The 12717-nt window shown below is 47.0% G+C and overlaps 1 protein-coding gene across 4 annotated transcripts in view; it reads right to left on the minus strand.

The window, feature by feature from the left end:
- Positions 1 to 12717, minus strand: part of LOC146785159 (solute carrier family 53 member 1-like) — an 831379-nt gene that overhangs the window by 419822 nt on the left and 398840 nt on the right. The window lies entirely within an intron of this gene.

The raw sequence follows: 12717 nt of genomic DNA on the forward strand, positions 1-12717 counted from the left end.
TATAGACAACCTTATTTGACAGCTATCCTAGTGGTAGCTATGGATAGCAGCCTGCAGGCTAAGCCTTGAAGGAATGTAAAGCAGCTTGTTTTACTAGTCTATAATCTCTTGAATGACCAAATGAAAGGAGAACTACACCAGGTATATATATAAAATATATGTATTTATTTCTAAACACACCCTTTATGAGGCTAGAGGTAAAAGCACATATGTTACACTTCAAATATTACAGTAAATTAGCACAATATACATTAGGTCCTAGGGGCGGACCAAACCATATACTAAGAAAGTGGTATAAGAACCACGACTTGACTAGACACAAGGCCTAGAGCCTGTAGAATCGCTGGGACCCCAAGGAACCACTCAAGGTAGTGACACAGGGGACCCACGGGGGACGTGTGCAGTGTGAGAACACAGCCGCGAACTCCCGTTAGCTTCTATGGGGAAAGTGGCGGTTGAAATTTTAAAGTTTAAGGACACTTAGGAGTGGACTAGGAACAAACCCTTTTGGACTTAGAGGGTTCTAGGGCCAACACCCGCGAGAGCACTCAAGTACTAGTGTTACCTCACCCAGGGAAGCCGGGTGCATAGGTGTCAAATGGTGTCGGGTCGCGTCGTCATTTTCAATGGCAGGAGACTGAAAAGTGCTGATGCCGGGAAGAAGAGAAGTGTCCGAAGAGATCCAAGCCTGGATCGAAGATGTGAAGAACCTGAAAGCAGAGGGGACAGAGTCTGGGTCACTTGCCAGTGACCAGGGGCACGATAGACGAATGCTCACCGATGTCGGGTGCTTTAGGTGCGAAGATGGGAAGCTTGACTCTTCAGCCACGAGGACCAGGAGGTGTCGAGGACAAGCAGAAGCTGGATTCGAGCTGTCCCACGAAGGATGTCGAGTGCTGCAGCGTCGGTGCCCAGACTGGACACAACAAGACTTGGCAACAGCAACCCACGCAGGAAGAGAAAAGATGCTTCGGTGCGGACCAGCAAGGTCCTGGGGACTCCCCAAGCGATAGAGAGTCGGGGCACGTCTGGAGCAACCAGGGAAGCCCAATTAAAGTCAGCGTTGCCTCCACAGGGATCCACCAGTCAACGGACCAGGGATCGCGAAGGAGCCTCGAGCCAAAACACAAAGAGCGGGCTCACAGAACACTCGTGGAGTGTAGGCCAGCAATCTTCAGTATAAAAGGTGCTTGGTGTCTGGGCTACAAGTAACCCAATGCACAGCCTCAAGGGACGGCGAGAAGCTGATGCACTTGCAAATGTGCATGGTGTCCAGGGGTCCGGTTCCACGGCACCCACGAGGGCTACGGGTCTCAGTTTTGCTGGGGACTCTGGTCAGCCTCTGGCAAGTCTGGAAATCCACTTCCTGTGTTGCAAATTCTTCAGCGTCCGGCGGGAGCTTCGGAGATGCAGACCGGAAAGATGCGTCTTTGGTGCCTGCCAAGCAGGGGAGTAACTCCTTTACTCCAAGGGAGATTCTTCAGTCATCTAGTCGTGTAGATTGTCGAAGTTCCGGGATTTCTGTAGCAGAGTTTCATCCAGGTGTAATCTAAAGTCCTAAGGACAGGGATTCCTTCTTTATACCCAAGGAAGGGGTTGGACTAACTCTGGGGACCCACCTATCGGAGGGTTTGGAAAGAGGGGTGGCTACACCCATTTCCTTTGTCCAGTTTCGTGCCAGAGCAGGGGTTGGTAGCCCCTGCAACCGGTTTGAGCTGGACTATGCACAGGGACACCAAATGTTCCCCCAGTGCAGACTTCAAAGCACTTCTGTAGTGTTCCCACCCAGCCCTAATCCACTAAGGACTGTCTGGCAGGTGGTAACACCTCCCTGTGACAGGAAACCAATTGTCCTCCCCTGCCGGAGTTTGTCAGCAGCAGGAGGCCAGACCCGTGTCTGTGGCTGGCAGCATCCATTTTGTGATGCCAGGGCTCTGTTAGCTGGTACCGGGTATACCGGTGCTATCATGTGTCTCCCTCTAGAAGGGTGGGTTCATACTCCCACACCACCGAGGTTATAATGCACTTAAGAGTATATGGTCAGGCTGCATCACAGACAACCGCGGAGAATAGATTCCGAAGGCTGCAGAGGGGCTCTGCTCATACATGGGCACCCTCTCACATAAAACCAAGCACCCTGCCTTCAGGATTGATAAGGCGTGCCATAGGGGTGACTGATAGGTTTATATGTGCAGTGGTAGGGTGAGATATAGTGAACCTATATCTTAGTAATTGGTGCATGCACCACCTTACTCAGGGTGGAGTAGCAGACCTGTGGTGTCATTTCGGATGGCTTCCCAGGGGTGGCATAATACATGCTGCAGCTCCTGGTAGGCTTCTGGGGTACCTATGCCCTGGGTACGTAGTATACCATATACTAGGGACTTATAAGGGCACCTCAGAATCCAATCTGTGGTGTACCTAAGGTACATGGAATCAATTTATAAGTGAAAGCAGATAGGCTGGGGACCTAAATAGCAGGTTCCCAGCCAAACTAAGTCAGAAACCATCAAAACACCAGAAAAAAAGTGGGGGCAACCATGTAGTCAGATTCCACCTTCCTACAGCAAGGTAGTGATATTCTTTAAAAAAAAAATCTAGCTTGTGTATATTCTCACCCGAGTTGTCACCTCTCATTCTAACTAGTTCTGCTTGTTTCTCTTTTCAGGTCTCTGCTATTGGCATGGCCCTTCACCACTGTCTTGAAAGTTTCCCAAAGTGTCTGGGCGGACTCCACCGAGCCTACATTTTCACGGAAATAAAGCTCTATTTCGCGCAAGACTTTTTTCCTGACTGCGGGGTTTTTAAGGTGCCAAGGGTTTATTGGCACTATTCTCCCCACCTGCTGCTCACCCACCCCCACACAGGCCCATTTTGGGGAGTGGTCCGAAATGCCCCTTGCCAAGTGCCTCACTTCCCTAATCTGCCTTACCTGATCAGCTGGGGTAAGCAAATAGTCTATTCTGGAGAGGCTGTTGTGAGCTCCCGAATGGAATGTGAACTGTGTTTAGTTGGGGTGATGAACTCGTCATGTGTCTACCAATCCCACTGCCCCCAGGAAGTCAGGGGAATGTGGCCGTGTAGGTTGTGTACCCCGAGGGGGATGGCAGTCAAGTCGTCCCAACACTACAGCATTAAAATCTCCTCCTATCAGGAGCCGCTCCTCCGGGAGAGTTAATAATAAATTCCCCAGATCCTTAAAAGCTAGTGAGTGCAGGCCCGGGGGGACGTAAATGGACACTATTATAAGTGCACGGCCCTCCTAACGCCCTGATGTTGATGGGTTTCTACCCTGTGTGTCAGTCCAGGTGCGATCAATTGACATGGGGAAATTTTTTCTCATCAGGATCCCAAACCCTCTAGAAGGGGTGGTAAATTGGGAGTGCACAACTAGTTTGTATCCCCACCTGGTCAGGATCTTACATGTATTGCCTATTAAATGGGTTTCCTGTAATAACACCACATCAGGGGAATGTTGTTTTATAAATTGAAGTATGATCCCTCTCTTAAGTTTGTCCCCAATGCCATTAACGTTCCACGATAGTAACCTAAGTCCTTTTTCTACTGGCTGACCCATCTGTGCTCAAGTAGGTTTCCCCAGTGGTGTAGTCTCCCCTGCGATTCCTGGACAACCCATCTCGTACTCTGATGTTAGAATGGATTGGATAGGGGCATACGGGTATTCCGCATCAATCACTGTGCAGCTCCATATTTCTAACGTGACTTCCACTTTTCTGTCATCTAAACTACCTACTAAGTCTAAATACAACCAACCTAACCCCATACCTACTTTCCTGCAATCTGGGCTTAAAACTACCCATCTCCCCAACTGTGCAGAGTGCCTGTCGCCCTATCCCAAAACTAAATTAGGAACTGTAGGGGGGGTGGACTGGTTTCTCTTTTGACTACGACCCTTGCTTTTTGTTACATGCATTCCGCCCCATTACTTCAAACATATTAAAGATTGTCACTTAGCAGGTCTCGATTCGTCACCTTCAGTGAGGATACTGTGTAGGAGTTCCTTCAAGTGTCTTTGTTGTTGGCTCTGCATTTTTGTTAAGTCCAAGTCTGCAACGTCTTCTTCATACCTCCAGATTGTCGATGTTGGTTGACAGTTTTTCACGATCCTCCAGACTAGTCGGTTTTTTGGAAGGTTTCTCCCTCCATTGCGGGACATTGTTAGCTTGTACAGGCCTCCATTCATCTAGCCATTCCTGCGCAGATTCCGGGATATCAAAAAAAACAGACCTTCCCCTCAGCCTCAAGTCGCAATTTTGCTGGGAACAACACTGAATAATTCAAACCTCTGTCTCTGATTTCTTTCTAGATTCCCAGGATGGAAAGTCTCTGCTTCTGGACATTTACCGTAAAATCAGGAAAGAAGGTTATGATGTTGTTTTCATATTTAACCGGTGGGGCAGGACGAGCCGTTTACAATACAATGTCTCGGTCTCTGAAATAAAAAGTTTTGCCAATAGTGGTCTCGGAGGTGCCCCAGGCTTCGGTCTACCCCCCAGGACCCTATGTGCTCTCTTGATTGAAAATAATTGGAGAGGCCCTTCGGCTGTAGGTGCTTGATGATAAGCTTTTCAATGAAGAAGTCAGCTGTGGGCCCTTCCGCTCGCTCGGGACCCCGAGAATGGTGACATTATTGATGCGTGACCTACCCTCGTAGTCTTCCAGTTTTATTTCCATCATTCTACTGGCGCTTGCAGGTCTTTAATTTATTGTTGCATCGTTTTTTAGGTCTTGCCTAGCGACGCAGCGCATGCGCTGCTCGCCTTGGCGAGAGCTATTGTTGTGGGTTTTGCGTACGAAGGGGGACAGGAGATGTGCACTTGCCCGGACAACCGATGTGCACACTCACGGCGTCTCTTTCAGCTTGCAACCGGACAGCCGATGTGCACGCTGGTGTGCGCGGTTGATGACTGATGGAGTCTTCACAGCCAGGCTCTGGGTGACTAGGACTGAAACAAGGGTGCACCACTCAGTGGGGTCCTTGTGGGGGGCCTGATTGTTAGTTCCAATGCCAATGCCAATTTTTACATGAAGGCTAATCACAGAAATTTTGTTACAATTGGAAATACCACCCTATATTCGCCGTGCCCATTGTTTATGATTGTTTTAATCTAACACTGGAATTCCATGCAAACCATATGACGCCTTGTAAATTGATCTGGATTTTCATGGAATCCTACAGGTGGTTGTGCTGTTCCTGCTCCATTACACCCCCTTTGCATAATTTATTAGACGTTTTGCGCTACTCGATACAATGCTGTTTGAGCATGGTGCTTGCATCATATTTTGGTGCAAAAATCCCTTTGAGCAGAGTAGGTCGACATTGCGATTTAGGCAGCTTTGAGTCAAGTAGCACCCATTTGTGGCACCGCAGCGCCTATGCCAATGTTGAAAATATATGGGCTACAGTCTCCCAAGGAAACAACTTTGAGTGGTCTAAGGTGGGACCAAAGTACAAGGTGAGCAAAGTTCAGGGGCAGCTCCTCCGCTATGGCGGCGGAGCGTCGCCCCACTGCTTTCAAGCAGTGCAGAAGCAAAAACATAAATTGATAATAACTTTCAGTTATTATCATTTTATGTTTGGCTGCTTTGCGGGGTGGCTCTGCTCTGCGAGCAGAGCAGTGGAGGAGTGGTTTTCCCACTCCTAAAAGTGCACAGTGACTGTTTGGTCGGCCCAAAACAGTCATGCGCACTTTCCCACTTCTCCATGTAGGCTGCATTCTGGCCTGGATGGAGAACAGGGCTACCCCTACAGCCGCTGGCTGAGCGCAGTGTCACGGCGCTCAGACCAATTACAACGCTGCAATTGCAGCGTTGTGATTGGACTAGGGGAGGGAGCCTGGCTGCCTGCTTTCTGAAATCGGAAGAAGGAGCAGTGACGCGGGACCGGTCTGTGGCAAGGTAAGTGGTTTTTAAAATTTAATTTGTTCCCTTCCACCCGTAAACACAACCCCCCGCACCTCCCTACCGCGAGTCATGCCGGCTGCTGCTGGTAACGTTGCACCCAGGCCCAAGACGCATTGTAAGCCATACATAGCAGTGACAAGTCTGGTCTATACAAATGTCCAACAGTGAGGGGTGGGACAATGTTTTAAAAATTACACGCTTCACACAGTAGGAGTACAACACACTAATCAATAAATACCTCACTGTAAGAATATACACAGGGTTAAGTGTGGTGCGCAAAGTCATGTATGTAGCAGGGAAGGGTTACGGTATAGCTATTACAGAAATTTGCCCAGAATAGGGTCTTTCTCACCTCGCCGCCAAGACCTGGAACACCCTCCTCGTCCACCTATGACAGACCCAGGACCTGCTGACCTTCAGGAGACTCCTCAAGACCTGGCTTGTCGAACAGTAGCAGCTCCCCCCCCCCCTTAGCGCTTTGAGACCCTCACGGGTGAGTAGTGCGCTTTACAAATGCTTGATTGATTGATTGATTGATTGATTTCCAATCAGCTTTAGCAACATGAAGCCCAGAGTGGGAGATTGTGCAGCATTACACCCAGTACTCAATTTGTCAAAAAAACAGAAGTGCCGGTCAGGAGGCCACTGCAGCTTGTAGCACCCATGGCTCCCACTAGCCCTGCCAATGACAATACTATCACTACTAGCCATCAAACTCATACAAGTGTGACGATTCAGACTTTGAATATACATGAACATAAATAATATATGCTGCCCAAGCTATTCTTATGGCTTTGGGAGGCAGGTATTTGTGACTTTAATGTATATTTAATTATTAAACAACAGATGTTGTGCTCCTAAAACAATAAGACAAACCTTGCCACCATGTGGCAGGCTGTCATAAGAGCTGGTGTTGACAATAAAGTACTGGTGCGAGTACCAGAACCACTGGCTCAAATTAAGCACTGATTCCACCCAGGGTCAGCTTTAGGACAATGCGACTCGTGCGGCCGCACTGGGCGCTGACCTGTGGAGGAGCGCTGACCTCAGGGGGGGAACTGTGTTTAGCAATAACTTATGATTGGAGAGATGAGGGGCACTTTTGCCCGGTGGTAGTGAGAGAATCTGAGGAGGCAGTCATTGGGTGTGGGGGGCACCAAAAATGATTGGCGAACAGGGCGCCACCAGCACTAAAGCCAGCCCTGATTACACCTATACTGCTACAGAAGCCTGGGCAATCAAAGTTTGTCCATTGTGTCACACAGCACGCACCAATGGTGCTTGGAACAATTTTGAGAGTGGGGGAGCTGGCCAATTACATTGGGTCATTAAAGACATAGGGTTGTAAAAAATACGGATGCAACTTAATGAGCAAGTATACTTAATGAGCGTTTACTTTTGTGCAAGGGCGTGGGAGTGCAAGGTGCTCATCAATGATGTGCATTTTGGAGCACACGTTACCGAACATAAGGCTAAAATGTTAAGTGTGGTTATTGCCCTGTAATTTGCGCTTGCAGCGTAATTCCAATGTTTGTGAAAATACTGTGTCTTTTCCCAGCACAAGCTTTGTCAGGTAAAACCTGGGAGAATTTGTGTGAGGAAAAAACACAATATTCTGAGTTTTGTTTTTTTGGGAACACAGGAAACGTGTTATTACCATGTTCTCCCTCCTTCCAGGGTGTGCAACTCGGACTCCGTTGGTAACATCAGATCTGATAAATATCAGAACTCATCTGTATTTATTTACTGGATTAATTATTCCCCCATCACAGACCAACAGTGTCATAATGAGCCACAGTGCGTTGCATTTTTGCTGTTATTTTATTAAAAACTTGAAAAGCGTGGGGGCATATTATCAAGGACGGTGTTAAAATTATCGCCGGTTTAGCGGCAGAAAACTGCTGCTAAAGCGCCGATAATGGGCTTGATAATATGCCCTGGAGAATTCCAATAGAAGCCCATGTTCACACCAGAACCTGGGCTTCTATGGGAATTCTCAAGAGCATATTATCAAGCCCATTATCGCCGCTTTAGCTGCAGTTTTCTGCCGCTAAACCGGCGATCATTTTTAACGCCGTCCTTGATAATATGCTCCTTAGTTTGTAAACCAAGCAGATGGTTGTTTATACATGCGCTATAAAACAATGACCAACTGAAGAGTTTTCTTTGTAGAAACTACTGTACCGCAGCAATAGTCACTTTGGTGAAGATGTAAAATGCTTTCACTTTTGAGTCATAAAAGGAAAAAGGAAAAACTATGTTAAAGGAACTGCCAGCAGCTGGCATTTGACGGTCTAGATTTGAAAAATAGTACATATTGCAAGACAAATATGCAAAGTCCTATTTATGGTTAATTTTCTAAGTGAACTCCTTCAAGGTTATTGGGGGTGCTGCAGCTGTTTGTACCCCATCAACATTTAGTGCATGCTCCAACTGATGTTTGCTGCTTAAAAACTGGACCCTGGTACAGCCAACAATGCTCAAATTACAAGAGACAAAGATTGGTGTTGGTCCTATACTTCTTGACCTTTCTTTCCATTGTGTATACGATGTGCCCAGAGTGGGTGGTCCCAGGGCTTTAAGTGGGCCGGGTCCTGCCTGTGCTAAGCAAGGGCAGTTCTAAAAAGCAAGCGCTGAGACGGGTCCCTATCGGGCTCTCCATTTTAGCCCTCAAGCTCTGTGGAAAAATATTTAACTCTGCAGCATTACCACCCTTCACTGCTTTTGATTTATCTTCAAAGAGACTCATTATAGTTCTTTCACAGTCTCATCATTTTAGCACTGAAGCATTTTCAGTATTATATACAACGAAGCAATAGTTGCTGCTTTTTGATCTTAAGCAAGTAACAACCATTGACAAAGCCAAAGTCCTGACTTGTTGTTGGTGTAATGTTACTTGTATTATATATATATGGATGCAATGACAGAAGTAGTACAATACCAGTAGGGCGGCACACTATGCTAAGCATAGATTTTTAGCTTAAGTGTTTTTAAGCCACGCCCTTAATTACATCGGGCAGGACCCTTGGAGACACCCCCGCCCCCAGTTTTTTCATCCCACCTAAAGCCCTGGCTGGTCCCACAATGTACTAGAAATATATTCTAGAACTTGAAAACCATTATGAAATGAATTATCCATGATGCATTTGTCTCCTAGTACGGGCATGTGAAGGTGAAATCTATCAAACATATGTGATCTCATCCAATTTCAGGTACAATATTTAGCAAGTGGCATCTGCAGGCAACTCATACCTGCCCATCCATGCCACTTGTGTCTCCTCGTATGTTTACTACATCTGGGCTGTTAAATATCACCAAGTTGCACCATAAGGTAACCTGGTTCATTTGCTGCCCCATATGCTAACACCCAGTGACGCTACTGGCCATTCCAGTAAACGTGACCAGCTCCCTCAAGTCATTACAGACATTGTTCCCGACCCTGAACTTTGCAGTGATGATTGAATGCATTCAGTGTGTGTCAGCTTGTTTTGCTTTCATTGAACTAATTAGACTAACACACCTGAAATCAATGATTTGTAGGTGAAAAGTTCAGGCCTGGACGCAGTATCCATAAAGACATGATCACCCCAATTCCAGTTCAGAGCGGCCACCTTGAAGATCCATCTGTGTCAGAGTTGAAGGGGAAGCATGACAACTGGATCTAGCATGTTTATGCTATGTATGCCCCTATGCAGGTGGGTCCGAAGAAGCAGGCCGATGTGGGCACGGGCACAGTGGCGTAGCTAGAGCATGTGGCGCCCGGGGCTATCCCTCAGACCCTCAGATTGCCGCCCCCCCCTCGGGGGGGGGGGGAAGGCATGCACTTCAAAGAGGTCCGAGAGACACGTAGTATCGCCGCTAATAGTTACCTTGATCATGCAACTTATATGCACATACATGACACGGTCCAAGGCCACACAGTTGAATACAGCGTGACTGGCAGTACAAAAGAAAACACACAGACTGCATGATCTATCTGGGGACTCAGAAAAACCGCATGTGACATCCATCAGAGAGCTGCGTGAACAATTACCTGGTAATCCCCTCAACACAATGCAAACATGCACACACATGACACTGTTCATGTAACCTTCATCTACAGCTGACATTAAATGACCATACATCTCTTCTTAGTCTTATAAGGACCAGTAAAACTCACTCTTTTCCAAATCTCTTTCTAAATATTATCACTTTTCATGTAATGTTCCTTTGATGGGAAGAGGAGGTTTCTGAGGTGGGAGTACAAGGCAAGTGATACTACTCAGGCTCCATCTGTTCGAGCCTTCATGGAGGATCCCTCTTCATTACTACCTCCACCTGACTCCGGACTCTGCAACGCACTCCCTTACAGGCTCCCTCTGTGCGAGCCTTCAGGGAGAATCCCTCTTCATTACTACCTCTACCTGACTCCGGACTCTGCAACGCACTCCCTTACAGGCTCCCTCTGTGCGAGCCTTCAGGGAGAATCCCTCTTCATTACTACCTCCACCTGACCCCGGACTCGGCAACGCTCTCCCTTACAGGCTTGATTATCCACTACTCCTCTCTCCAGTGCACCTTATCTCACATCTGACCTTGGGCCCCAGCCCCATATCAGGCACCATCGGGCTCCACTTTGCTTTTTCCCAGTAAAAACATTAGTAAAATCACCTTCAAACTTAAAACATTGAATATAGCAGTAAATATAATTAGCATGCACTTTAAAGTATGTTCCACAGTAGCCCTTATGACCCGACTGCTAATTAAATAAACAAAAACAGAAAGGCCATGACAGGGCCGGCTTTAGCGCTGATGCGAAAGTCTTTTTTGGCGCCACACTAATAACCTCTTTCTCCGTAAATACCTTTACTACCACCTTCCAACAGTGCCCCTCATCCCTCCATGGCCCCCCTAGTGACCTCCTCCTCAGATTGCCTCACGCCACAAGTGCCCCTCATCACCCCATAGCCCCTCCCCCTCATGACCTCCTCCTTGGACTCCCTCACTGCCACCATCCACCAGTGCCCCTTATCTCTCTGTAGCCTCTCCCCCTCATGACCTCCTCCTTGGACTCACTGTCACCCAGGGCACAAGTCCTAAAAAAAGAAGTGGGGGGACTCTGACGTCACAACAGCAAGTGATGTCACGAAAGGTGGCTTGCACCATCAGACTCATTGCCTCCCCTCGCTCACCCCTTAGATGCCATTGCATCAGTGAAGCCAGCGCGTGAGCAGCGTTCTGAATGAGCTCCGATCTCGCCCCAGAGAGGCCAAAGAGTAAATGTGTGGCTCCATTTGCTCCAGTAATCGAGCTCCCGTTAAAAAAATGAGTGAGGGGACGCCATCCACCCGCCTGGTACCCCGACTCGAGCCCTGCAGTCACCCTCCACCAGTGCCCCTCATCGCTCCACAGCCCCTCCAACTACCTCCTCCTCAGATTCCCTCACTGCCACCCTCCAACAGTGCCCCTCATCGCTCCGTAGCCCCTCTCTCATATGCATTTGTTGTTTAGCGCTACTCATATCAGTTTAGTGTGTCAGCACTTTACACCACGAACACATTATACAGAGACAATGAATCATACAAGTATGTAAATCAGTCTACAGGGAATGTCACATAAGCTAATGAGGATTACAAGGTGTAGGAATCACATGTCATCCATACTGGTGGGCAGTATATTTAGAGAGGGTTTGGTCTGAGGAAACAAAAATGTATCTCTGCCCAAACATACTCATTTTAGCAACATTAGAATGATGAAAGACTGAGGAAGTTCTAACTATATCACAAAACAAATCTATACCATTTATGTTTGTATGCAGCTCTTTGGTGACAGTTCATTGGTCACTGCCCTATGTTAGGATTGTAACTTCTGAACTGCAAGTAACACAAGGATCTCTGTGGCAAAGGCAGCAACCCACTGAGCTTCCACACAAAATACAGTCCATCTGCATTTAAAAACTACTAACAGACAAATAATTGCTCTCCAGCGAATCATTAATCACCAGCGTTATTGGGGCATTTTTTATTGTCTTATTGTTGTCCTGCATCGGCCATGATAATGATAAAAACTATTAAAATTTAGGTGGAAAGCAGCTCTTGTATAGAGCACCCTCAACACCATTTAGAGTATTGCTGGTGTTGAGGGTGCTCTATATAGGAGCTGCTCTCCACCTAACTTTGAGAACTACCCAGAGTTCTCTGATTCTTTTTTGCATAATTTATGCATCACTCTATGCCTGACAGGGTATTGTTTTGACTTATACTGGGTGCTCCCTTGTGTCTGGACAAAGCTATACCTCTCTGAAGAGCTCTAATGAGAGCGAAACACATGTCAGGGGTTGCTTTTATTCCTTTCAGGTTGGCTTGGTTGGTATTTTACCAAATCAAAGCTGTGATGCTGTGCCTGGGGTGGTAAAAGGCTTTTGTCATTTTACAGCTCTGCATGGATGGCACTGTGCTAGTCCTATGCTTAAAAACTTTGCTGTAGAAATGGCAAAATACTTTGTCCTGTTCTATCTCAGCATGGATGGCACTGTGCTAATCCTATGCTTAAAGACTTTGGCTTGGTTGGTATTTTACCAATTCAACTGGGAAACCGTGAACAAGACCATTTCTTGATCGAAATGCGTAGGTGGTGGTGTTGGTGGAATTTGTGCTGACTAAATCGTAACTAATAAACAGAGACTCGAGGAGTGCGGTGATGTTTTGTTGGAAAAAATATATATATATATATTATTTTTCTTCTTCACCATTTATACTTTACTGAACTAACCATAAATTGCACCCTCGCCATGCATAACTTATTTACACACAA

Source organism: Triturus cristatus, chromosome 11, assembly GCF_964204655.1.
Source record: "Triturus cristatus chromosome 11, aTriCri1.1, whole genome shotgun sequence".
Lineage (NCBI taxonomy): Eukaryota > Metazoa > Chordata > Amphibia > Caudata > Salamandridae > Triturus > Triturus cristatus.